The following is a 10,347-nucleotide window of genomic DNA, read 5'->3' on the forward strand; positions in this document are numbered from 1 at the left end:
GGTATAATATTCATATGATCGTCATTGTCAGCTTGGCATACTCTTCACATCAACTTCAATTGTGCCATGATTACTTGGGTATATAACTCATAAAAGCCTCTATTGTGTCACAATCGTTTTGGTATAATATTCACAACATTTCCATAAGAAAATCTGAAAAGAAACAGAAAAGATGAGAGAACCATTTACATCTTAGTATAAAGATTAGGCTTGGCACAGTGTTGTGCACCCCAATATGTTCTGTATTGTCTAACACTACCATCAGTGGCCCATGGAGATAATGGGGCCCGCTGAATGGCAGATGCAGAGGGTTGGGGGCCCCAGTTCCCTCCTTCACGCCTCCCTGCACTGGGGCCAACAGCTCGCTAGTTTGGTCTCTGACTACCATGTTCACATAAGTAAAGAATGGTGGTGTCAGGTTCTGCTTGGGTCACACAACAGTTGCAGAGTCAGGATCTGGTTTAGTCACACAGACTATATTCTGGCTGTAATACACAGAGCTTTGGGTCCGAGGAATTCAATTCTGGGCTATAAGCTGCCGTACATCCAGTGGTGGAATTGGTGGTGTATACAGTGGTATGCCATACCGCCACTTCTACTGCCTTCATTGTAACACTATCACATTATATTCACTTACATCCTCCATACATCCACTTCTCCGACTGCCTTCATTGTAACACTATCACATTCCATTCACTTACATCCTCCATACCTCCACTTCTCCTACTGCCTTCATTGTAACACTATCACATTCCATTCACTTACATTCTCCATACCTCCACTTCTCCTACTGCCATCATTGTAACACTATCACATTCCATTCACTTACATTCTCCATACCACCACTTCTCCTACTGCCTTCATTGTAACACTATCACATTCCATTCACTTACATCCTCCATACCGCCACTTCTCCTACTGCCTTCATTGTAACACTATCACATTCCAGTCACTTACATCCTCCATACCGCCAGTTCTACTGCCTTCATTGTAACACTATCACATTCCAGTCACTTACATCCTCCATACCGCCAGTTCTACTGCCTTCATTGTAACACTATCACATTCCAGTCACTTACATCCTCCATACCGCCAGTTCTACTGCCTTCATTGTAACACTATCACATTCCAGTCACTTACATCCTCCATACCACCACTTCTCTTACTGCCTTCATTGTAACACTATCACATTCCAGTCACTTACATCCTCCATACCTCCACTTCTCCTACTGCCTTCATTGTAACACTATCACATTCCATTCACTTACATCCTCCATACCGCCACTTCTCCTACTGCCTTCATTGTAACACTATCACATTCCAGTCACTTACATCCTCCATACCACCACTTCTACTGCCTTCATTGTAACACTATCACATTCCAGTCACTTACATCCTCCATACCGCCACTTCTCCTACTGCCTTCATTGTAACACTATCACATTCCAGTCACTTACATTCTCCATACCGCCACTTCTCCTACTGCCTTCATTGTAACACTATCACATTCCAGTCACTTACATCCTCCATACCGCCACTTCTACTGCCTTCATTGTAACACTATCACATTCCAGTCACTTACATCCTCCATACCGCCACTTCTCCTACTGCCTTCATTGTAACACTATCACATTCCATTCACTTACATCCTCCATACCGCCACTTCTCCTACTGCCTTCATTGTAACACTATCACATTCCAGTCACTTACATCCTCCATACCGCCAGTTCTACTGCCTTCATTGTAACACTATCACATTCCAGTCACTTACATCCTCCATACCGCCAGTTCTACTGCCTTCATTGTAACACTATCACATTCCAGTCACTTACATCCTCCATACCGCCAGTTCTACTGCCTTCATTGTAACACTATCACATTCCAGTCACTTACATCCTCCATACCACCACTTCTCTTACTGCCTTCATTGTAACACTATCACATTATATTCACTTACATCCTCCATACATCCACTTCTCCGACTGCCTTCATTGTAACACTATCACATTCCATTCACTTACATCCTCCATACCTCCACTTCTCCTACTGCCTTCATTGTAACACTATCACATTCCATTCACTTACATTCTCCATACCTCCACTTCTCCTACTGCCATCATTGTAACACTATCACATTCCATTCACTTACATTCTCCATACCACCACTTCTCCTACTGCCTTCATTGTAACACTATCACATTCCAGTCACTTACATTCTCCATACCGCCACTTCTCCTACTGCCTTCATTGTAACACTATCACATTCCAGTCACTTACATCCTCCATACCGCCACTTCTACTGCCTTCATTGTAACACTATCACATTCCAGTCACTTACATCCTCCATACCGCCACTTCTCCTACTGCCTTCATTGTAACACTATCACATTCCATTCACTTACATCCTCCATACCGCCACTTCTCCTACTGCCTTCATTGTAACACTATCACATTCCAGTCACTTACATTCTCCATACCGCCACTTCTCCTACTGCCTTCATTGTAACACTATCACATTCCAGTCACTTACATCCTCCATACCGCCACTTCTACTGCCTTCATTGTAACACTATCACATTCCAGTCACTTACATCCTCCATACCGCCACTTCTCCTACTGCCTTCATTGTAACACTATCACATTCCATTCACTTACATCCTCCATACGGCCACTTCTCCTACTGCCTTCATTGTAACACTATCACATTCCAGTCACTTACATCCTCCATACCACCACTTCTACTGCCTTCATTGTAACACTATCACATTCCAGTCACTTACATCCTCCATACCGCCACTTCTCCTACTGCCTTCATTGTAACACTATCACATTCCAGTCACTTACATTCTCCATACCGCCACTTCTCCTACTGCCTTCATTGTAACACTATCACATTCCAGTCACTTACATCCTCCATACCGCCACTTCTACTGCCTTCATTGTAACACTATCACATTCCAGTCACTTACATCCTCCATACCTCCACTTCTCCTACTGCCTTCATTGTAACACTATCACATTCCATTCACTTACATCCTCCATACCACCACTTCTACTGCCTTCATTGTAACACTATCACATTCCATTCACTTACATCCTCCATACCACCACTTCTCCTACTGCCTTCATTGTAACACTATCACATTCCAGTCACTTACATCCTCCATACCTCCACTTCTCCTACTGCCTTCATTGTAACACTATCACATTCCAGTCACTTACATCCTCCATACCACCACTTCTACTGCCTTCATTGTAACACTATCACATTCCAGTCACTTACATCCTCCATACCGCCACTTCTACTGCCTTCATTGTAACACTATCACATTCCAGTCACTTACATTTTCCATACCGCCACTTCTACTGCCTTCATTGTAACACTATCACATTCCATTCACTTACATTCGCATTACATTTTTCATACTGCCACTTCTAAATGTCCATTTCGAGCACTGTGTACATCACTGCAATGTTGGGCTGCGCACATTACTACAACGGCATCCCAACATCATGGATTTCCCTGAGGACCTCAATGCAATGTTACATTGTCATGGAGTGCCTTTGTGACTATTCCAAAGAGTTTGGGGTCTGGCTGTATGACACAGGATTAAGGGTCTGGGTGCATGACACAGAGTGGGGGTCTGGCTGTGTGTCACAGAGTTGGGGTTGGGGCTGGGGCTGTATGACACAGGTTAGGGGTCTGGCTGTGTGACACAGGGTGGGGGTGGGGCTGTGTAGCACAGGCTTGTGGGGTCTGGCTGTGTGACACAGAGTTGGGGTTGGGGCTGGGGCTGTATGACACAGGTTAGGGGTCTGGCTGTGTGACACAGGGTGGGGGTGGGGCTGTGTAGCACAGGCTTGTGGGGTCTGGCTGTGTGACACAGAGTTGGGGTTGGGGCTGTATGACACAGGTTAGGGGTCTGGCTGTGTGACACAGGGTGGGGGTGGGGCTGTGTAGCACAGGCTTGTGGGGTCTGGCTGTGTGACACAGGTTGGGGGTGGGGCAGTGTGACACAGGATTAGGGCGTCTGGCTGTGTGACAGAGGGTAGGGGGTCTAGCTGTGTGACACAGGTTGGGGGTCTGGCTGTGTGACACAGGGTGGGGGTATGTCAGTTTGACACAGGTTTAAGGGATCTGGCTGTGTGACACAGGGCCGGGGGTCTGGCTGTATGACACAGGTTTTGAGGTATATTAGTGTGACACAAGTTGGGGGTATGTCAGTGTGACACAGATTGGGGGGTCTGGCTGGGTGACACAGAGTTGGGGTTGGGGCTGTGTGACACAGGTTGGGGGTGAGCTGTGCGACACAGGATGGGGGTGAGCTGTGCGACACAGGATGGGGGGTCTGGCAGTGTGACAAACGGTGGGGGTCTGGCTCTGTGTCACAGGTTGGGGCAGTGTGACACAGGATTCGGGGGTCTGGCTGTGTGACAGAGAGTAGCGGGTGTAGCTGTGTGACACAGGGTGGGGGTATGTCAGTGTGAAACAGGATTGGGGGATCTGGCTGTGTCACACAGGGTTGGGGGTCTGGCAGTGTGACACAGGTTGGGGTACTCTGGCTGTATGACATAGGTTGGGGGGTATATCAGTGTGACAGGTTGGGGGTATGTCAGTGTGACACAGGTTCAGGGGTATGTCAGTGTGACACAGGTTGAGGGGAATAGCAGTGTGACACAGGCTTGTGGGGTCTGGCTGTGTGACACAGAGTTGGGGTTGGGGCTATGTGACACAGGTTGGGGGTAGAACTGTGCGACACAGGATGGGGGGGTCTGGCAGTGTGACAAAGGGTGGGGTTCTGGCTGTATGAGCCAGGTTGGGGGTCTGGCTCTGTGTCAGAGTTTGGGGTTGGGGCAGTGTGACACAGGATTTGGGGGTTCTGCTGTGTGACACAGGTTGGGGGTCTGGCAGTGTGACACAGGGTGGTGGTATATCAGTGTGGCACAGGGTGGGGGTATATCAGTGTGGCACAGGTTGGGGGTATATCAGTGTGACACAGGGTGAAGGTATGTCAGTGTGACACAGGTTATTATTATTATTATTATCATTTATTTGTTAGGCGCCACAAGGTTTCCGCAGCGCCGCACATAGTACAAACAGTAGACTATACAGGGTATAACAGTACATAACAATAAACAAAAGTACCAATACTTCAGAAACTCCAGGCAGGCAGATGCAATAGACACGGAGCAGAAGAACGGGTAAGGAGACAGGAGGGAAGAGGGCCCTGCTCATGCGAGCTTACATCCTAAGGGAGGGTTAAACAGACCAGGCACAAGAGTAGCCAGTTGAGGGAATGGGAGAGAGGGGAGAATGAGTGGAGGAGATGGGGGTTAAGTGGATGGTTGGTAGGCTTTGAGAAAGAGGTGAGTTTTGAGTGCACGTTTGAAGGAGCACAGAGTAGGAGAGAGGCGGATGGAGCGAGGGAGGTCAGTCCAGTGAAGGGGGCTGCACGGGAAAAGTCCTGGATTCTGGAGTGGGAAGAGGTGATCAGAGTGGAGGAGAGGCGACGGTCATTGGCCGAGCGCAGGGAGCGGGTGGGAGTGTGAATGGAGAATAGGTTAGAGATATAAGGGGCAGTAGAGTGGGAGAGAGCCTTGTAAGTGGTGGTGAGGAGTTTGAAAAGAATTCTGTAGGGGAAGGGGAGCCAGTGTAGGGCAAGGCAGAGAGGGGAGGCAGAGGAGGAGCGGCGTGAGAGGTAGAGGAGTCTTGCGGCCGCGTTGAGTATAGGGCGGAGAGGGGAGAGACGGGAGTGGGGGAGGCCGGTGAGGAGGAGGTTGCAGTAATCCAGGCGGGAGATGATGAGTGCGTGTATGATGGTTTTGGTGGCCTCCTGAGAGAGAAAGGTACGGATGCGGGCGATGTTGCGTAGTTGGAAGCGACAGGCTTTGGCAAGAGAATGAATGTGGGGGGCAAAAGAGAGAGAGGAGTCAAGGGTGACACCCAAGCAGCGGAGTTGGGTGACAGAGGAGATGGTAGTATTGTTAACGACAATGGAGAGGTCATGGTGGGATGGGAGGCTGGGAGGAGGAAAGACAATGAGTTCAGTTTTGGAAATGTTGATTTTGAGAAAGCGCTCCGACATCCAGGAGGAGATGGCGGAGAGGCAGTCAGATACCTGAGCGAGGAGGGTGGAGGAAAGATCAGGTGAAGATGTAAAGTTGAATGTCATCAGCATAAAGGTGTTACTGAAGGCCAAAGGAGGAGATGAGAGCACCAAGGGAGGAAGTATAGAGCGAAAAGAGTAGAGGGCCGAGAATGGAGCCCTGTGGGACTCCTACAGTGAGAGGGTAGGGGGAGGAGGAAGAACCAGACATGGATACAGAGAAGGAGCGGTTAGCGAGGTATGAGGTGAACCAGGCGTGGACAGAACTAGAGAGGCCAAGAGAGAGAAGAGTTTGCAGCAGGAGGGGGTGATCCACGGTGTCAAAGGCTGCGGAAAGGTCAAGGAGGATGAGTAGGGAGAAATGACCCTTGGATTTGGCCGATAGGAGATCATTAGTAACCTTGGCCAGGGCAGTTTCGGTAGAGTGGAGGAGGCGGTAGCCGGATTGGAGAGGGTCAAAGAGGGAATTGTCCGAGAGGTGCCTGGTTAGGCGGCTGCAGACAATTCGCTCAAGTAATTTAGAGGCATAGGGGAGAAGAGAGATAGGGCGATAGTTGGCAAGAGATGTGGGGTCGAGATTGGGTTTCTTGAGGGTAGGAGAGATGAGAGCATGTTTAAATGAGAGGGGTACTACACCAGAGGAGAGTGATAGGTTGAAAAGGTGTGCGAGGTAAGAGCAGGCAGTGGGAGAAAGAGAGCGAAGGAGGTGAGAGGGGATGGGATCGAGAGGGCAGGTAGAGGGTGGAGAGGAAAGAATGAGAGAGCGAACTTCTTCACCTGTTGTAGGGCCGAAGGAGCACCAGAGTTGGGTGTTGGTGGGAGGTGAAGCGAAGAGGGAGGCGGGAGAAGGGGAGGAGGAGATGTTTAGTCTGATGGCCTCAATTTTGGTAGAGAAAAAGGTGGCAAAGTCAGAAGCGAACAGGGAAGACGGGACAGAAGGGGGTGGGGGGGAGAGTAGGGAGTTGAAGGTGGCAAAGAGGCGGCGGGGATTGGAGGACTGAGAAGAAATGAGGGACTTAAAGAAGGATTGTTTGGCGAGGGAGAGGGCGGAGCAGAAAGAAGAGAGGATGAATTTAAAGTGAAGGAAGTCGGCCAGGGAACGAGATTTCCTCCAGAGGCGTTCAGCAGTGCGAGAGCACTTTTGGAGGAAGCGGGTGCGTTTCGAGTGCCAGGGCTGGGGAATAATGCGGCGTCTGCTGACAGTAAAGGCCGGGGCGACAGCGTCCAGGGCAGTAGAGAGGGAGAGATTGTAGAGGGAGGACGCCTGGTCAGGACAGACCAGGGAGGGAAGGGGTGATAGGAGAGTTTCAAGAGAGGAGGACAAGGATGTATGGTCAATAGCGTCAAGGTTGCGCCTGGTGTGGGTGGCTTTGGGCGAGGCAGGAGCAGGGGAGGAGGACAGAGTGAAGGAGAGGAGATGGTGGTCAGAGAGTGGGAAGGGAGAGTTGGAGAAGTCAGGGAGATCACAGAGGTGAGAGAAGACAAGGTCAAGGGAGTGACCAAGACAGTGGGTGGGGGAAGAGGTCCACTGAGTGAGGCCTAGGGAGGAGGAGAGGGCGAGAAGTTTGATGGTGGCGGGGTCAGAACAGTTGTCAATAGGAATATTAAAGTCACCAAGTATGATGGAGGGAAGGTCAGAGGAAAGGTAGTGGGGGAGCCATGAAGCGAAGTTGTCAAGGAAAAGGGAGGAGGGGCCTGGGGGACGGTAGATGACTGAGACACGGAGGTGGATGGGGGAGAAGAGCCAGATGGAGTGTACTTCAAAGGAAGAGAAGGAGAGGGAAGGTAAAGTGGGAATGACCCGAAAAGTGCAGTTGGGGGAAAGGAGGAGACCCACTCCACCTCCTGGACGCTCATCCGGTCTGGTGGAGTGGGTGAAGGAGAGGCCCCCATAGGAGAGGGCGGCAGGTGAGGCAGTGTCAGAAGAAGTAAACCAGGTTTCAGTGATGGCAAGAAGATTTAGAGAGTTGGAGATGAAGAGGTCATGGATGGAGGCCAGTTTGTTATGGATGGACCTGGAGTTTCAGAGGGCACATGAGAAGGGGAGGGAGGGAAGAGGGTAGATGCGGATGAGATTGTCAGGGTTGATAGAGTTAGGGGGAGGGTGAGGGGTGGGGCAGCGAGAGATGGGCGAGAGAAGGGGGCTGGGGGAGAGGATGGGTATTGGAAAGGAGCGGGGTGGCATGGTGAGGGACAGGTTGGGGGTATGTCAGTGTGACACAGGGTGGGGGTATGTCTGTGTGACACAGGGTGGGGGTATATCAGTGTGACACAGAGTGGGGGTATATCAGTGTGACACAGGGTGAGGGTATGTCAGTGTGACACAGGTTGGGGATATGTCAGTGTGACACAGGGTGGGGGTATGTCAGTGTGACACAGGGTGGGGGTATATCAGTGTGACACATGTAGAGGGTAATCAGTGTGACACATGTAGAGAGTATATCAGTGTGACAGAGGTTGGGGATATGTCAGTGTGACATGGGTTGGGAGTATGTCAGTGTGACACAGGTTGGGGGTATATCAGTGTGACACAGGTTCAGGGGTATACCAGTGTGACACAGGGTTGGGGTATATCAGTGTGACACAGGGTTGGGGTATATCAGTGTGACACAGGGTTGGGGTATGTCAGTGTGACACAGATTGAGGGGATGTCAGTGTGACACAGATTGAGGGGATATCAGTGTGACACAGATTGATGGTATATCAGTGTGACACAGGTTGGGGGGTATATCAGTGTGACACAGGGTTGGGGTATGTCAGTGTGACACAGATAGGGGGTATATCAGTGTGACAGAGGTTGGGGGTATATCAGTGTGACACGGGTTGGGAGTATGTCAGTGTGACACAGGTTCAGGGGTATGTCAGTGTGACACAGGTAGGGGGTATGTCAGTGTGACACAGGTAGGGGGTATATCAGTGTGACACAGGGTGAGGGTATATCAGTGTGACACAGGGTGGGGGTATATCAGTGTGACACAGGGTGAGGGTATGTCAGTGTGACACAGGTTGGGGGTATGTCAGTGTGACACAGGTAGGGGGTATGTCAGTGTGACACAGGGTGAGGGTATATCAGTGTGACACAGGGTGGGGGTATATCAGTGTGACACAGGGTGAGGGTATGTCAGTTATACACAGGGTGAGGGTATGTCAGTGTGACACAGGTTGGGGATATGTCAGTGTGACACAGGGTGGGGGTATGTCAGTGTGACACAGCGTGGGGGTATATCAGTGTGACACATGTAGAGGGTAATCAGTGTGACACATGTAGAGGGTATATCAGTGTGACAGAGGTTGGGGATATGTCAGTGTGACACGGGTTGGGAGTATATCAGTGTGACACAGGGTTGGGGTATATCAGTGTGACACAGGGTTGGGGTATGTCAGTGTGACACAGATTGAGGGGATGTCAGTGTGACACAGATTGAGGGGATATCAGTGTGACACAGATTGATGGTATATCAGTGTGACACAGGTTGGGGGGTATATCAGTGTGACACAGGGTTGGGGTATGTCAGTATGACACAGATAGGGGGTATATCAGTGTGACAGAGGTTGGGGGTATATCAGTGTGACACGGGTTGGGAGTATGTCAGTGTGACAGCTTCAGGGGTATGTCAGTGTGACACAGGTAGGGGGTATGTCAGTGTGACACAGGTAGGGGGTATATCAGTGTGACACAGGGTGAGGGTATATCAGTGTGACACAGGGTGGGGGTATATCAGTGTGACACAGGGTGAGGGTATGTCAGTGTGACACAGATTGGGGGTATGTCAGTGTGACACAGGTAGGGGGTATGTCAGTGTGACACAGGGTGAGGGTATATCAGTGTGACACAGGGTGGGGGTATATCAGTGTGACACATGGTGAGGGTATGTCAGTGTGACACAGGGTGGGGGTATGTCAGTGTGACACATGTAGAGGGTAATCAGTGTGACACATGTAGAGGGTATTTCAGTGTGACAGAGGTTGGGGATATGTCAGTGTGACAGAGGTTGGGGATATATCAGTGTGACACAGGTTCAGGGGTATATCAGTGTGACACAGGTTCAGGGGTATATCAGTGTGACACAGGGTTGGGGTATGTCAGTGTGACACAGATTGAGGGGATATCAGTGTGACACAGATTGATGGTATATCAGTGTGACACAGGTTGGGGGGTATATCAGTGTGACACAGATTGGGAGTATGTCAGTGTGACACAGGTTCAGGGGTATGTCAGTGTGACACAGGTTGGGGGTAT

The sequence above is a fragment of the Mixophyes fleayi genome, chromosome 4 (genome assembly GCF_038048845.1).
Source record: "Mixophyes fleayi isolate aMixFle1 chromosome 4, aMixFle1.hap1, whole genome shotgun sequence".
Classification (NCBI taxonomy): domain Eukaryota; kingdom Metazoa; phylum Chordata; class Amphibia; order Anura; family Limnodynastidae; genus Mixophyes; species Mixophyes fleayi.